Source organism: Pongo abelii, chromosome 16, assembly GCF_028885655.2.
Source record: "Pongo abelii isolate AG06213 chromosome 16, NHGRI_mPonAbe1-v2.0_pri, whole genome shotgun sequence".
Taxonomy (NCBI): domain Eukaryota; kingdom Metazoa; phylum Chordata; class Mammalia; order Primates; family Hominidae; genus Pongo; species Pongo abelii.
This window is the reverse complement of record NC_072001.2, coordinates 51,310,142-51,327,503: the sequence shown is the minus strand read 5'-3', so window position 1 is coordinate 51,327,503 and position 17,362 is coordinate 51,310,142.

Here is a 17,362-nt window from a genome sequence, read left to right as displayed (position 1 = left end):
TGTCAGTCTGCCCCTGCTGGGGGGTGCCTCCCAGTTAGGCTGCTCGGGGGTCAGGGGTCAGGGACCCACTTGAGGAGGCAGTCAGCCCGTTCTCAGATCTCCAGCTGCGTGCTGGGAGAACCACTGCTCTCCTCAAAGCTGTCAGACAAGGACATTTAAGTCTGCAGAGGTTACTGCTGTCTTTTTGTTTGTCTGTGCCCTGCCCCCAGAGGTGGAGCCTACAGAGGCAGGCAGGCCTCCTTGAGCTGTGGTGGGCTCCACCCAGTTCAAGCTTCCAGGCTGCTTTGTTTACCGAAGCGAGCCTGGGCAATGGCGGGCGCCCCTCCCCCAGCCTCGCTGCCGACTTGCTGTTTGATCTCAGACTGCTGTGCTAGCAATCAGCGAGACTCCGTGGGCGTAGGACCCTCTGAGCCAGGTGTGGGCTATACTCTCCTGGGGCACCGTTTCCTAAGCCCGTCGGAAAAGCACAGTATTCGGGTGGGAGTGGCCCGATTTTCCAGGTGCCGTCTGTCACCCCTGGAAGGGGAACTCCCTGACCCCTTGCACTTCCCGAGTGAGGCAATGCCTCGCCCCTGCTTCGGCTGGTGCACGGTGCACTCACCCACTGACCTGCGCCCACTGTCTGGCACTCCCTAGTGAGATGAACACGGTACCTCAGATGGAAATGCAGAAAGCGCCCGTCTTCTGCGTCGCTTGCGCTGGGAGCGGTAGACCGGAGCTGTTCCTATTCGGCCATCTTGGCTCCTCCCCCCTTTTTTTTTCTTTTTTTGAGAAGGAGTCTCACTCTTTCGCCCAGGCCGGAGTGCAGTGGCACCATCTCGGCTCACTGCAAGCTCCGCCTCCCAGGTTCACGCCATTCTCCTGCCTCAGCCTCTCGAGTAGCTGGGACTACAGGTGCCCGCCACTGCACCCGGCTAATTTTTTGTATTTTTAGTAGAGACAGGGTTTCACCGTGTTAGCCAGGATGGTCTCGATCTCCTGGCCTCGTGATCCACCCGCCTCAGCCTTCCAAAGTGCTGGGATTACAGGCGTGAGCCACTGCGCCCGGCCATAAAGGACCTTTTTATTTCAAATACAAGTGTGTGTGTATGTGTATATATACATATATATGTAAAAACAATATACATATAAAATGTATATGTATGATAGATTCTACATATAGAAGAGAAAAATAATATATAAAGTTAACTTTTTTCTTTTTCTGAGATGGAATTTCACTCTTGTTGCCCACACTGGATTGAAATGGCACAATCTCAGCTCACTACAACCTCCGCCTCAGGAGTTCAAGCGATTCTCATGCCTCAGCCTCCAGAGTAGCTGGGATTACAGGCACCCGCCACCACGCCCAGCTAATTTTGTACTTTTAGTAGAGATGGGGTTTCTCCATTTTGGTCAGACTGGTCTCAAACTCCTGACCTCAGGTGATCCGCCCACCTTGACCTCCCAAAGTGCTGGGATTACAGGCTTGAGCCACTGTGCCAGGCCATATAAAGTTATTTTTAAATATTGATACTTAAACTCTAAGCCTTTGGTTCTTAAATTAGGAAGTTATAAACATTTTTATGATATTTATATGTGGCAGGAATGGACTACAAGCTCACCAACCCTGTATTTTTTCTCCTGGGCCCACAGAAAGATGGCATATCCTAACTTCTTCTGCAGTTAGGTTGGAGCTGGGTGATGTGATTCTAACCAGCGGGATGTCAGGAGAAGTAATGTATACCATTTTCAGGTCTAGCTGAGAAAACACTTATAAAATCGTCCACACTCACAAGAAATAAACTTCCTTGTAGTAAACCATTGATATCTGGGGACTTCTTGTTGTACCAGCTATATTAATTACCCTCATACAAATAAATAATATATAAATAAATAAATATTCTCCACTTTTTCACTATAAGGAATCCACAGCAATGGTTCTCAAACTTGGTTGCATGTCAGAACTGCTTAGGATGCTTTATAAAAAGAATCCCAGTGTCCTGACTGCACCCCAGACCAATTAATTCAGAATCTGGATTTGAGGTTCAGCCATTATCGGTTTTAAAAGCTCTCCAGTTGACTGCAATTTGCAGCCGTGGTTGAGAACCACTTTTCTAAATCTTTCGATAACACAGATGAGGGTGTTTTCTTGGGGAAATCCACGATTTAATTCTAGTATGTGCCCTTCCACTATTGTTACCGCTAGTCTGCAGGACATTGTGTTATCACCTAACAATATTAACCATGCCATTTCCTGACTCTGAGCTGTGTTTTTACTGGAGTTTTATGGCATGTCATCAGTAGACAAGAATTAAGCAGCCGTGAGGCGTGGTGGATGCTGCCAGGTGGTTTCCTGCATTAACCAGCTACCTGACTCCTCTCACGCTAGCCTTGGGGCAAGATTACAATTCTTGCCTCCACACTGGGTAGTTCCCAGGGAGTCAGCGTGTCCAATGTGAAGTCTGTCCATAGCAAAATACTGCAGAAACTCCCTAAAATATACAAATCAGAAACAGGGCCCAGTTAACTGAAGCTGCTTCATACCACTTTTTACAAAACTGGAAAATAGAAATTAATTCTTTTGAAAAAAATAGTCCTCTGGAGTGAAAATAGAAGCTTTTTCTTTTCAAGAAGCTATCAGTTTCTGCTAAAAGTGTGCAGTGATGGAATACAGGCTGAGCTACCAACCAACATGCTCACCAACCTCCAGGCTTAAGTGAACCGATCTTGAAATGCTAAAGCTAAAGCATGGCAGGGGCAATGTATTCTGTTACCTCAAATTTAAACCTTTCATATGCCTCCCTAGAAGTTTTCTGATTCAGAAAACCACAAAAGAAAAATTGAAGACAAATCAGCTACAGAAAAGTAGAATGTTGTTGCCAATATGAGAGTCAGAAAAAAGAACTTTAAAATATATTTTGAATAAGAAAGCTCAATTATATTTTTGTGTACTTCATGTGTGAGGGACTAATGCTGTGCAATTATACACAGTAGAAAGATGTGAAATAAAAAAGTCATTCCAAGAAAGTTTAATTATTACGTTTCATGCAATGCATGCAATAAATTCTCTGTGTTAAATGTGAAGAAAGAGATCTATTTTAATTTATTCCTGTCCTTAGTAAATAAATGCTAAATAATCGATGTTTAAAGAGTATCCACCTTGAAGGGCAACAAATTACTGTCCTGCCTAGAGCAGCCACACGTCAGTCTAGCCTGCCTTAAAGTCTCCTGGAGCAGTGTTTCCCAGACTTTAATGTGCACACACACCAATTGCAAATGTTATTAAAATGCAAATTTTGAGTCTAAAGGGCTGGTATAGGGGCCAAGATTCTGCATTTCTAACAAACACCCATGGGATGCTCATACTGCTCCAATAGAACTCTGTTTACAAAAGCAGGCCACCAGACCACAGTTACAGTTTGCAGTTTGAATTTTTAAAATACTGCATAAAATATTATTTATTATAGGTGCTGAGGTTGTTCTGGAAGACTGCCCCACTTACCCTGCCTTAGCCCAGGTCCTGGGTGTGGCCTGTGGACCACACTTTCAGGAGTGAGATCCTAGTGGGATGGCTCTTGGCTGTTGTCCTTGCTCTGTGATTGATTTGCACTTCTCTTTCCATTCAATCCAATTTCAATCCCCCCAGCCTGCCTCCTCTCCATACCACTGGTTCTTATTATACATAAAATGTGTTCAAAGGCCCCGAATTTTAAGAAGACACTGTCATGTGTGCTAATTGTGCATATGTTGTTTCTGAAATTTCAGCTCCTCCTGAATGAAACTCTTTCTATGAAAGAGAAATAATATTTAGCATGCTTCACTACAATTATGGATGCTGCATTTCTTGATGGTGTATGTGTGCATGCATGTATGTGTGTATACTGTACATCCTCTTTTTTTTTTATTTTTGAGACAAGGTCTCGCTGTGTCACCCACGCTGGAGTACAGTGGTGTGATCATAGCTCACCACAGCCTTGAACTTATGGTCTCAATCAATCCTCCTGCCTCAGCCTCCTGAGTAGCTATGACTACAGGTGTGCATCATTATGCCTGGCTAATTTTTTTATTTTTTGTAGAGATGAAGTCTCACTGTGTTGGCCAGGCTGGTCTTGAACTCCTGGCCTCCCACATCGGCTTCCCAAAGTGTTGGGATCATAGGTGTGAGCCACCATGCCCAGTCCATACTCTTTTAAAATGAAGTTTATATATATGTAATTATATATATAAACATATATGTAATTATATATATAAACATATATGTAATTATATATATAAACATATATGTAATTATATATATAAACATATATGTAATTATATATATAAACATATATGTAATTATATATAAACATATATGTAATTATATATATAAACATATATGTAATATATAAACATATATGTAATTATATATAAACATATATGTAATTATATATAAACATATATGTAATTATATATATAAACATATATGTAATTATATATAAACATATATGTAATTATATATAAACATATATGTAATTATATATAAACATATATGTAATTATATATAAACATATATATATTTATAAATAAATATATATATATATATTTTTTTATTTTTTGAGACTGAGTCTAGCTCTGTTGCCCAGGCTGGAGTGCAGTGGCAAGATCTCGACTCACCGCAAGCTCTGCCTCCCGGTTCACGCCATTCTCCTGCCTCAGCCTCCTGAGTACCTGGGACTACAGGTGCCCACCACCACGCCCGGCTAATTTTTTGGGTTTTTTTTTAGCAGAGATGGGGTTTCACCATGTTAGCCAGGACGGTCTTGATTTTCTGACCTAGAGATCTGCCCGCCTTGGCCTCCCAAAGTGCTGGGATTACAAGCTTGAGCCACCTTAAAAAAAACTTTTTGAATGGTCCTTGAAGCAAAAACATTTTGCTTTCCCTTGGTTGGGCATTTATTCTCTATCTAGTATAATCAGAATACTGATTGGTGTTACTTTGCTTTTTTAGAGAGCTTTTGTCAAGGGATCAACATGCAAAGGGCATATCAAAATGAAAAGGCGTAAAAGGAGCTTCAACTGCTTCTTCAATGGTGGAGGACAAGTCTGATTTGTTTTTAAAAGATAAACTAAACTGTGCTGGCTTAAGATGACCTCAGATAATCCATTATTCCTTCATTGCTCTTATTCTTCAAATATGTGTCCTCTCTTTAAAAACACATTGACATGATTACCAAAATCTCAACATACCAATCTGATGAGATGGTTGATCCTCATCAACTTGATATTTTATACTGGGCAGGAATGCTTGATGATATCTTTCAACTCAGAGATTTCATCACACAGCTCGTGTCTACAGGTCACTTGCAAAAATACAAAACAAGGTCCCTTCTAGCATGGTTTCCTCACCATCTATTTCCAAATAATTCAATAATCTGCCCCCTCCCTTCCCTGTCTGGCTTCTACTCCATTTGTCACAAACCACAAAAGCACTTTTATCCAAATAAATACACCCATTTACTTACATACTGAGCAGCAAGTATACACAGAAATCCACTTTAGAAGAGAGGATCAGTGGGACGCCAAGGGAAGCGCTGCCCCAGTGGGAGAGGGCCGTAAACGCCTCGCATTGCACAGGGGGATGTTATAAGTAGGTAGCACAGCAAATTAGTTTTCCTTATATTTTAAGCCAATTTTTTTTTGCTCTTAGTAAATATTAATTGAGATCTTCCATTTGCTTTGCACTGTGCTAGGCTTTAGAGAGAATATAGGTTTACAACATTGAACCACTTATTTACAATTTAGCAGCAAGAGTACCACATATGAAGCCACTCACTATGTGGATGCACACACGCCCTCACAAACACATAAAGATATACAAATTATTGGATTTCTATAATCTTTCAAGCAGTTCAGAAATATCTTATTTATTCCTCACAACCATCCTGCAAGGTTGGGTGTCACTGAGCTCTTCTTATTGATGGAGAGTATGAGGCCCAGGAAGGGTGAGTAATCTTCCCAACATGACAGGGCTGTCAAGTGGCAGAGATGGGACTCAATCCTAAACTTATCTAACTTTGTTTTGGTCAAGAAAACCTCCAGTGGCTTGACCTGATACAAGCGTATTTGTTGCCCAATGTCCTCTGCAGGTGTTCCTGGCTGGCTGGGCTCTTCTGGGAGGTGATTCTCCAAGTGGTGACTCAGGAATCCAGTCCTTTCCATCTTGAAGCTCTGCTGTTTCAAACAGGTGGCATTCAGATCATCAAAGAAGGGGAAGACTGAATGATGATGGCACATTAGATACTGCAACAACTCTTACCCCAAAATGAGATACATCACTTTTATTTCATGGTCCATAATTAGTTACATGGCCCCAATAAGATACAGAGGGGTTGAGAAATGAAGTGGCCAGATAGCTGTTTTCCAGAAACAACCTAACCTAATGGAAGGAGAGCAAATATCCTAGCTTTCTCTGCACAGACTCCAAAGCCACCAAACCTCACTGCTTCTGAATCATGTTGGAGGAACAGCTAAACTGTATGGTGCCAAATTACAAGTCCAGAAAGAAGATCAAAGGATTCAGAGATCATAAGGTTGGAGCGGAAAGAAGGAAACCTAATTAGGGTACTGAAAAGTGGATATGAAGAAGACATTTCTGGCTGAGAAGAACCAGAGTAAACATGCAGAACTGGGAAGGTAAGGATGTCTCACAGTGCTGCTGTGAGATATATTATGAGACGTATCACACGCAATGATATATATCACCGGTTGAGCTCCTAGGGGAGGGCAGCACTCTAAAAAAAAAAAAAAAAAAATGGAGCCTAGTAAATAGTTTTCAGCTGGTGTAGACTGCAGCCTTTCCAGGAATTTCTCAAAATGTAAGTTCATGGAGGCTGGGGACCCTGTTTTGTATGTTGTATTTTGTTGTTCAATACCCAGAACTTGACAGTTGCTCAGAAAAGATGTATTGTGAGTGGTCTATGGATAAGAGTGGGCTTTAGAAAAATGTGCTGGGAGTGGCCAGGCGCAAGTGGCTCATGCCTGGAATCCTAGCAGTTTGGGAGGCTGAGGCAGGAGGATCACTTGAAGCCAGGAGCTTGAGACCAGCCTGGGCGACATAGTGAGACCCCCCCCCACCTCTATAAAAAAATTAAAAAATAGCTAAATGTTGTGATGCAGGCCTGTAGTCCCACTTATTTGGGTGGATGAGGTAGGAGGATTGCTTGAGCCCATGAGTTTGAGCCTGCAGTGAACTATGATCACAGCACTGCACTCCAGCCTGGGGGATGGAGGAAGACCCTGTCTCAAAAAAAAAAAAAAAAAAAATGTGCTGAGAGATGGCTAGTTCAAGGTCTTCCAGTTTCATTTTGTCTACTATTGGGCTTTTCATTACCTGAAGGGAGTTGTAAATTTCTTGAATCGCATTATATATATTTTCCACAAAACGAATTCCTAAAATTTAGTATGGGGGGTATGTAATGGAGGTGCTGAAAGATCCTTGCCATCAGAGGTGTTGGGGAAAGCTTCTTGGAGACCAGACAGCCAGGCTGGGCTTTTTCAGAGAGAGGATATCCCGAGTAAGGGCAGTGCAGTGGGCCAGACGCCAGCTGGCAGGCACCGTGCGTAAAGGAAGTAGGTTAGGAGGTGTGGTCGTAGAGGGGCCAGAATGCCTGTCTAGAGTAATTTGGAATACAGTGGGCAGCTTTGGGAATATCTGGAGGAGTAATCCAGCAGGAGTGCACAGGATATGTCTGGGAAGCCCAGAGACTGGGGTGGTGGAACAATTCAGAAAGTCTCTGAACTCTCTTTTGCATTGCTCATTTACAGTCAGTTGGCCAGTGCCCACCTATCCCGTTGCACATTCAGGCATGAGTGCAGGGGCTGTGTCTGTCTCAATCCTTTGTGGAAAGAATGAAATCCTGCGGGAGTCCACATGGGGCGGCCTCTCACAGTGTGTTGGCTCAGAAAGTGGAAGGAAGCAATGCATGAGTTAAGAGGGCCTGCCCCTGCTCTACTGCCCAGTGGCCCGGGGAAAGTCACTTCTCTCCTGGTCTTAGTTTTTCCACCTTTACCTAGTCCCCTAAATATGAACACTGAGGAGATGGAGTTATAGTGATTATGGAAAACTAAAAGTTAAAGAGCATGTTTAAAGACTTTGTTGTTGTTGTTTTTTAATTAAAACAAACAAAAAAAGAAGGTGAAGCGAGTGTGAGCTGGTGGTGTATAGGACAGGCTGAGGTGGAGAGCACATTAGCCTCTGCAGCCGGGGAACCTCGTTTGGTTTCCTTATTCTTGCCAGGAACCTTTCTGGACCCCCACAGAAATCACTCGCCCTGACCCACCATGGACCCAACGCCTCTTCCTGCCACATTAGATTGTACCTCCCTTTATCCTTCTGGACTTGTACAAGTTGAAAAGGGTTTACTTCTTATATATGTTCCTGATCTTTTCCAGCCACCAGGCAAAACCACATTCTACAATTGCTAAGTTCACGGGAACACCATGAACTCAGTTGCTTTCATGATAAAAGGAGGCTATCTGGCGCGGCAGCAGGAAGAGGCAGTAGTGGGTCGTGGTGGGTCTGGGAAGCGAGTGAGTCTTTTTGTGCCTCAGTTGCCACATCCGTAAAAGGCAGATGATACTCCTCCGCCTGAAAGCTGTCCTGGGTGACCTCCCACATCTGCCTGCCCCCCATCTCCCTCCTCTGTTCCCACTCCCATACCCCCTGTGCTCCCAGCTCTCTGATTCTGTGAGACTCAATGCCTGGGACAGCCCATCACAAGTCACTCTCCATTCTTCTGGTTTCTGTAGGGATACAGAGAGGTACCTGACAAGAATCTGGCACCCAAGCCTTGCAAACTGCAGTGACTAACGTGACAGCTCCACCTCAACTTGACTTAAGTGATGTGTGTCCCCGTTTGAGAGTAATGACACAGAACCTTGTGCTCTGAAGTTCTAGAAGTCCTAAACCCCAGGCCTAGGTTTTTGTATGTTTGGAAAAAAACTTTCCGATTTGCAAAGCGCTGTCATGTGAGCCTGTTCTCCCCAAGACTGAGGATGATAAACAACCCCAGTGAGCCCCATGACCTGGCTGCTGTGAGTTCCAAGGGAGGGGAGCCCTCCCTGACCACATGAGGTGCCCCACACCCTCTCTCTTCCCTTACTCACAGCCTTCCACACCCCCACCAGGGAATGCTGGAGGAGAGGAGCTACTTCTCAAGTCTCCCAACCAGGGTGAGCTCTGGGCCACCCCTGCTGCCTCCCAGTCACAGGTGGCTAAGAGGAAGGGTGCTCCCAGCTCAGATTTGTGGCTGGAACCAGAGAGTCTCAGGAGAAAAGCTGAGCAAATTGGGTCAGACTTCTGAACAGGGATGGGAGATTCCTTGGAGTGACTGGGTATGTGTCAGCTGCTTAATGATTCCACCGTCTTCTCCCAACTTGTAAGGCACCACCCTCCCCTTGGGGAGCTGCAGCTGCCAAAGAGCGCTGCTCAGTGCTCTGGCTGCTGTGACACGCGTGCTTAATAATAATGAGAATCATTTATGAAGCCCTTAAAATATGCCAGGCAGCCTGCTAACCACTTCACAAATGTAGCTGCTTCACAAGCTTGGGATATAAAATGCAGTCGCAGTCTTTCAAATGTGTACACTAAATGCCTTGGCACCCCTGTTATGTCTATGTAAGAGCCCCAAGACCCCAGCAAGGCTTCTTCAGTCCAAAAAGTTGGTCCAGACGAGTATTGCCCTAAGGCATTAAACCCAAAGCCTTCCTTAGTGTACCGAGGAGCCTCATTGTTTTTGGCTATAGTTGCCACTGCCTGGCGGTCACCATTAAGATTCTGCAAAATCTTTGACTGTGGACTTCCTCCCAGTGAAACAGATGACAAAAACCCCTGCCCACTCCAGGAGCCAGATCCCTTCAGACAGGCACTTTCAGAATGGGAACAAGGCCAAAAACACTGCACATGTAAGGATGGCATCTGCTCTTCTCCACTGTCCTTGGTGTGTGTCATCTCAACTCAGGGACCCTTGGCTGGCAAACAACAAGTGCCAGGCACAGCTCTGGCACTTTATATGCAGTGCTCTGCATTCACACACAGAGTTATTTTTCCAGACTCAGCTACCCACCATTATTCCTACTGTGCTATGGGTCTCATCCCCTAAATGGCAAAGAAGGGCTACCTCTCCATACACAACAACAAGCCTATTTCGTGTCTCAGTAGGCCTGGTGTGCTTTTCAGGGAATTGTCCCACCTTATTATTCGTGGGTGATCTTTTTGAATTCTCACACCTCTTTGCATAATTAGCTCCATCCCACAAAAGAGGAAACAGGTAGAATGATGTGAAGGGACTTGCTCAAGGTCACACAGCTAAGACCTGGTTGAAGTGAGACTTAAACCCACACCCTGAACACACTCTTCACAGCACTGTTCCATCCTGCCAAAGCATTCTTGGCTGGGACATCCACCTGAGTTGAAGTCAAGGGAAGAGGTTCTTGAGGCAGGTTAATGTGTTTCTCTGTGGAGCCACCGGACCTGGGCTCAATGGGAAGAACCAGACGGAGACAGCCAAGCTGAAAGGCCTTATCTGAACTCCACTAGAGGAGATGAACATCGAGTCGTTTGTGAGTAGCCAGAACAAGTCATGCCACATGTGGGGTGTGGTAGTTTCGTACATATGTTGGCCTTGGACTGTGGCCTGGCCTGGCACTCTTACTAGGCCAAGGGCCTGGGTTAAGGAGACCCAGGAGGGTAAATGTGAGAGAATCTACAGGCACGTGTGCCAGTTTTGTGCCTCCCTCCACTCCTGGGCTGTTTTTTTGGCCTCAAACTCAGCGCTCGCCTTTTTGGCCATAATCGCCTCTACACTAAGCCCGATGCTTTGTGGACAAAAACTCATGGGAAGAAGGGCTTTTTCTGGTCTCACTTGAGAATCATTTGGATACATGAACTTGTCTTTTCCAGTACCACCCCGATCACCCCTTTGTCTCCTAATAAAGGCCCATCATGGTGAAACACTATCTGGTCCAAACAAGAAGCTGGCATGGAAAATACTTAAACAGAAGTGAGATTTGAGTCCCAGTTAAGAGCCAAGCAACGAATGGAGAAATCAGAGAGCTGAGGTTATGGGCACAGAGAACAGAAAGAGCAGGTGGCTCTGAGAGAGACCCATATTGTGGGGTGAGAGGTGGAGGAATGTTAACAGGAAATAAGCTGCGAACCACCAAGCCAAAGCAAACACAGGCTCCAAACGGCCCATACGGCCTATCCATAAGGAAGGCGGCCAAGACAGAGCACAGCAGGAGGAGGGGAGGGGAGAACGCCCAGCTCCTTGCTCAACTGTCAACAACTGGGGGAGATGGTGCCAGTGATCCATTCTGGGCTCTACTTGAATAACTCAGATGGGGTGTCTTTGCCCCTTAGATCAGAGTAAGATGGGCTTGAATTCTATCATCACCCCCTACCCCAACCCCACCAGCCTGTGGAAATGTAAAACTCTCCCCCTGGTTTCTATGAATTCCTGAGGGCGTTTGTAATTGTCATCTCCTCTGGTAAGCTTCTACTTTCCAGTGTGTGGTGTCTGTCATGCACCATAACCCAGGCATGAAACACAGCACCCCACCCCTGCCGCTTCCGTTTCCATGCACCTCTGCCCTCTCCACTTCCAAAGTAGACTCTAAAGGATTTGGGTTTGAGAAGTGATGGAAGAGAGGATTGGTTATGATGATATAAAGCAGTTTATATGACAATGCTTTTTCTTATATATCTGCTTGCCTTTGGGCTTTTTCAAGGACTAAACACTTTACTACTACATGAACCTAAATATACATATCTTTTTCATGACAGAGGGCTTTTATGACATGATGGGTTTTTATATAAGTATCATATAATAACCATAATTATAGCTAACATTTATTAAGAATGTACCAGGTACCAGACACAATTAAGAAGTTTATATGAGTAATTCATTTTATTCTTACATTATCACCATTTTACAGACTAGGAAGAAGCCCTACTAGAGATTGAGTGGGCTACCCTCTTCAAGGGTTCACAGCTAATAAATAGCAGGACAGGGATTTGAGCCCAGGCACTCGGACGCCGAACCTGCATTCACCACTAATGCCTGTCTAGATCCACAGGAGACCCGAACATCCCTGGAGAGGGCGAAGAGCAGCTACAGGAGTAACAGGACCGTTTGTGTGGGAAGCAGAAGATGAAGGAAGAGAGAAAGGAGATGAGAAGTCCTGATTGATTATTAGGTCAACAGAATCTGGGCACTGAGAGGGAATGATCTATTTCGTGAACAGGCTGCTTTGCTCTTGGAGTCATAGTCTCTGGAACTGGATCAGAGAAAAACCCAGAAAATAAATGCAGCTTTAGTGAACAGAGAAGTAACCTTAGCCTGAACCCAGAGAAACAGGGTATGGGAATTAAGATGAGAACTCGGGCTTCCTGGAAGGCTGGGCAGGAGGCTCCGTCTCTGTTCTATGCTGCAGAGACAAGAAGGTTCTTGGCTCCTTGCCACTGGCAATGAGAATAATGGGACAGAAAGTGGGGAAAGCCTGTTAAGCCTGAAACAACAAGGGGAGGAAAGAGTGTTACCAGAGTCTTGTAAGAGCTAGAACCTAAGAGAAAATGCAGTGCGGTCACTGCCAGAACTGTGGGAAGGCCAAGAGGAAATCAGGGAATGCTCCAAACTCTCTCTTTTTCCCACCCCCTAAACTCACACTGTTACCTCCCATTTCCCAAACCTAACTAAAAGCTGAAGGCAAGGTACTCTAGTAATATGGTACATAAAGGAACACAGAGCAAGGCACAGAAAGACAAAGAATGGATTAGGGTGGAAGGGTAGAAATCGAAAATAACCAGCACCTCCTATGACCCAGCAAGTCCACTTGAGCTTTATACGGTAAAGAGGCTCAATGCACTGTGTACAATGTGCATGGACAAGAAGGTTGGCAGCAATACTATCTGCAAAAGGCCCAAGCTGGAGACTACTCAAATATCCACTCATAGTAGAATGGATAAACTGTGTTACATTCATTCATACCTAGGGACACCAAAGCAATGAAATTAATTAATTAACCACAGCTATACACAATGGCAAGGATGAATTCCACAAACCTAAGGTTGAGTTAAAACATGAGGAAAGTATAATCCTACGTATATTAAGTTTAAAATTGAGCTAAACTAACTTACATTGCTTAGGAATAAATATACGTGATAAAACTATATATATATATAAAATATATGTATATTAAAATGTTATGTGTATATATATATAGAAAATGATTATCACGAAAATCAGCATAGTGTTTACCTTTAAGTGAGAAGACAGAATTATGATACAAGCTGTTTAAATAAATTTTTTAATAGTCTTACTAATAAATAATTTTTTAAAGTCTTACTAAAATTTGGACTTAAATAAAAGACACATTTTTCAATAGTTTGTCTCAAAATATGAGGCCACTAATTTTCCATGTCTTCTGCTTTTTTACACACTAAATTGAGAAGTGCTGAAAAAACTGTGTTTCCCCCACCTTTATCAGAATCAAGAACAAGTAACATTTCTTGTTAGAATATAAAACAGGGAAACATAGTTCACATATATTACACAAAATTATTTAAAAAGAAAACTCTGGAAAGAGACAGAACTATGCACAATGGAAAATTGAAAATTCTCCAATTTCAAGATGAGTCAGCAAATAACTTTTCTCTGACAGCGACCTGGGAACCCTGCTGAACAGAAAAACGTACTTTAATGGGAAATCAGACCTATTTCCTGACTTTTAGAAACCATAATCATTTGAAGACCTCTTTTAGGTGATGTGTCTATGTCTTTGCCTGTTGAAATTTATTAGGAACAGAATATGATATTCCCAGGACAATACTGACCCACAGGAAAGGATCCTCACTCAATGGAATGCAATTACATCAGGCCTCCTTGTCCCAACCTTTCAGGCTTTTCTTTCCCACATGGTGCAAGCTGTTCGGTGGGGCTGCCAGGTTTTAATTAGAAAGTCTTACGTTTCCAGGGAAATCATCGGCACCTGGCTTCTTGCTTACACCTCTCCCAATCCTTCTCTCTTTCACCCCCAAATATTAATTTCCCCTTGCCTCAAAAGGGACATGCTTTTGCCAAGGATTCTTAATCCTTAGCAAGTTGCTCACTCAAAGAAAGGAGGTGGAGAAGGCAGGGGAGAGGAGAGGAGAGAAGAAATGGTGAGTTCTTTCCTTTCAACATTGATCATCCAAATAGTTTTGGTATTTCCTGGTGCTTTGCTTGGTACCTTCTTATTTTTGAGATGAAACTGCCCACTATGTAATTACCTATGTATTTTTAACTGATAAAATTGCTATCCTCTTATTCCCAGTGGAATTGGGGCATAGAAAATGAATAGAGTGTCAAGATCCTGAGGCAATGACACCAATCTACTTAGTAACTATTCCCCATCTCCCTGTTACCTCTGAATTCATATAGTTGTCTCAAATTTTCATTAGCTCAAAATTAATTTTTCTATTAAAATGTCATAAATGGTGAACAATACCTAGTTTATTGCAGTAAGAATAGGAGCAGCTAGAATCAAAAAGTTTGTGTCTTCCCCTTTCTCAAGCACAAACTAGCCAGACACAGACACAGACACATTGTTCAATGTATTCGTCACCTTTGGTCTGTCTGCCCAACAGCCCTCTCTTTTTCTGGGAATGGCAGTGCCCTCTCTTTGGGGAATTGTCTCTTCTCTAATCAAGTAGATTTATTAAAGACATGGGGCTAGAAAGGCCGGCTCCATCTGAGAGTATGCCCAAGAATCCAATACACTGGGAAGTTGTTAAATTTCTCTAGCAGGATGTCCAGCCAAATATAACTTCAATACATTTTTAGAAAGAAAATTTGCCAACAGCTTTTGTGTTTAGGAAGATGCAGAAAGTCATCCTGGGAAAGATGATACTCGATGTTTCCCTGCAACACTTGGATGGTCTAGGTTATGCAGACTTGGCCACTCTCCAGGAAGAAGAGTGTGTTACACACTTCAGATTCAGAACCACTGAGGTGCTTGTGCAGTTCTACAGAATGAAAGCCTCTCTGATGGATCGCGACAGTCCTAACAGAAGTTCCCCGGGACTTCAAGGGCCCCAGAGAAGAACTTCACAGGCAGGAAGCAGGAGTCTGGATCAATGAACAAGGCCACAGGTTTATAGGAAGAGCTGGTTCCAGGAGTATTGACTGGGCTGGACTCTTGCATGCTCAGCCAAGACCAGCCACCCTGCTGTGGTATTTATGTTTGGGAGGCTATAAATAACCTTCTGCATATAACTGAAGAGAGCCTACATCCTGAAGCCTGAAGGTGAGGTTCATTCAGAGCCAGTGCAGGGCTCATGAGGGTCCATTGCCACAGCAGACAACATGCAGGGCACCCTGCAAACCACACTAGGGCATTAACTGCCCAAACAGCCTAAAGCTTGAGAGCCAAACTAACCCATTTGCACTGAACAAGTTGCCAGGTTTCTGTACAATTTAGGTTGGGAGCAAAGGCTTCAGAAGAAAACAATAAATTTCCTACTAATATGGCCAGATGAGGAAGGTTGTTGTGCAATTGATTGGAACAAATATAAACATAGGAATGTAAATGGGTTATAGCCAATATTAAATGGCTCATATTAAAGATACCTCTCTACATGAATATTCACTCAGAAGATCCATGACTTTTTAAATGTCCACTTGTCCGTCACTGGTGTTTAGTGTTGGAAGAGAGGGTGCCTTTGTGTGAATGGTCTGTCAGTCAGGAGGTGCTTACAGCAGAACTCTGGATGCACATCACTAGAAAGTGTTTATACATTCCCCCCCACACTGGTATTTAACTGCATCTGTCCAGTACTTCAGAATTAAGGCCAAGCCATCTCCATTTCTAATTCAGTAGAGACACATATTCCATAAATGAAAAATTGATGTCTGTAATCCCGATATTTTGGGAGGCCGAGGTGGGCGGATCACTTGAGGTCAGGAGTTCAAGACCAGCCTGGCCAACATAGTGAAACCCTGTCTCTACTAACAATACAAAAATTAGCCAGGCATGGTGTCAGGTGCCTGTAATCCCAGCTACTCAGGAGGCTGAGGTAGGAGAATCACTTGAACCGGGAGGTGGAGGTTGCAGTGAGCCAGTATTGCACCACTGCACTCCAGCGTGGGTTACAGAGTGAGACTCCTTCTCAAAAAACAAAAAAGAAAGAAAGTAAAACTGAGACATAAGAGGACAAAATACCTGAAATCAAAACTCAACAGGTTGTGATACTGCATAGTATTGGTGTTTTAGCAGTGTGGTTGTGACCATGGATCTTAGAACTAAAGTGTCTTGGTTCAAATTCTAGCTTGATCACTTACTAGCTGTGTGACTTTGGGAAAGTTACTTAAATTTTCTGATCCTTTACTCCTCATAGAATAGAGATAGTAATGGTACCCATTTCACACTTGCTCAGAGCACTTACATTAGCCTACAGTTGGGCAAAATCATCTAACACAAAGCCTATTTTGTAACAAAGTGTTGAATATCTCATATATCTCATGTAATTTGTTGAATACCGTACTGAAGGTGAAAAATTGGATGGTTGTATAGGTACTTGATGTATGGTTATACCGAATGCATATTGCTTTCACACCATTATGAGGCTGAAAAAATCATTTAAATAGAACCATAGTCAATTAAGACTATCTGTATTATCTCACACAGCTTCTGAGGGTCAAGTGTGACTTAGCTGGATAGTTCCCAGGAGTGGCTTAGCTGGATAGTTTTCACTGAGGGTCTCTCATGAGGTTACAGTCAAGTTGTCAGCAGGGACTTCAGTCATTTGAAGTCTTGACTAGGGCTGGAGGACCCACTTCCAAAATGGCCTCATGTGGCTATTGGCAGGAGACTTCAGCTCATTACCATATGGGCCTCTCTGTAGTGCTGAGTACAGCATAGCAGCTGGCTTCCCCAGCGTGAATAATGGGAGGGAGACAGAGACAGAGATAGAGGCCAAATGGAAGCCATGGTGTCTTTTATAACTTAAACATGGAAGCAACATACTATTTTTTCTTTCATACTATATTGGTCACGTAGACCCACCCTGGTGCACTGCCGGAGGGAACTTCACAAGGGTGACATTGTCAGAAGGTAGGGATCATTGGCAGTCACCTGGTAGGCTGGCTACCACACCAGCAGAACCAAGGGGAGCAGAGACTGAGTCTTATTGACACTTCTTGACTCCCTGGACCATCCATATCTCATATGAATCAATTACTGCCTTTCTGTGCTTAAGTTGTTGTGAGAAGTGTTTGGTCCATTGCTACGAAAAAGTTCTTGACTGGGATAATTGTTAGCTCTTATTGAGCATTTAATCAATGCCATGCAGTGTGCTTGAACCTTCATG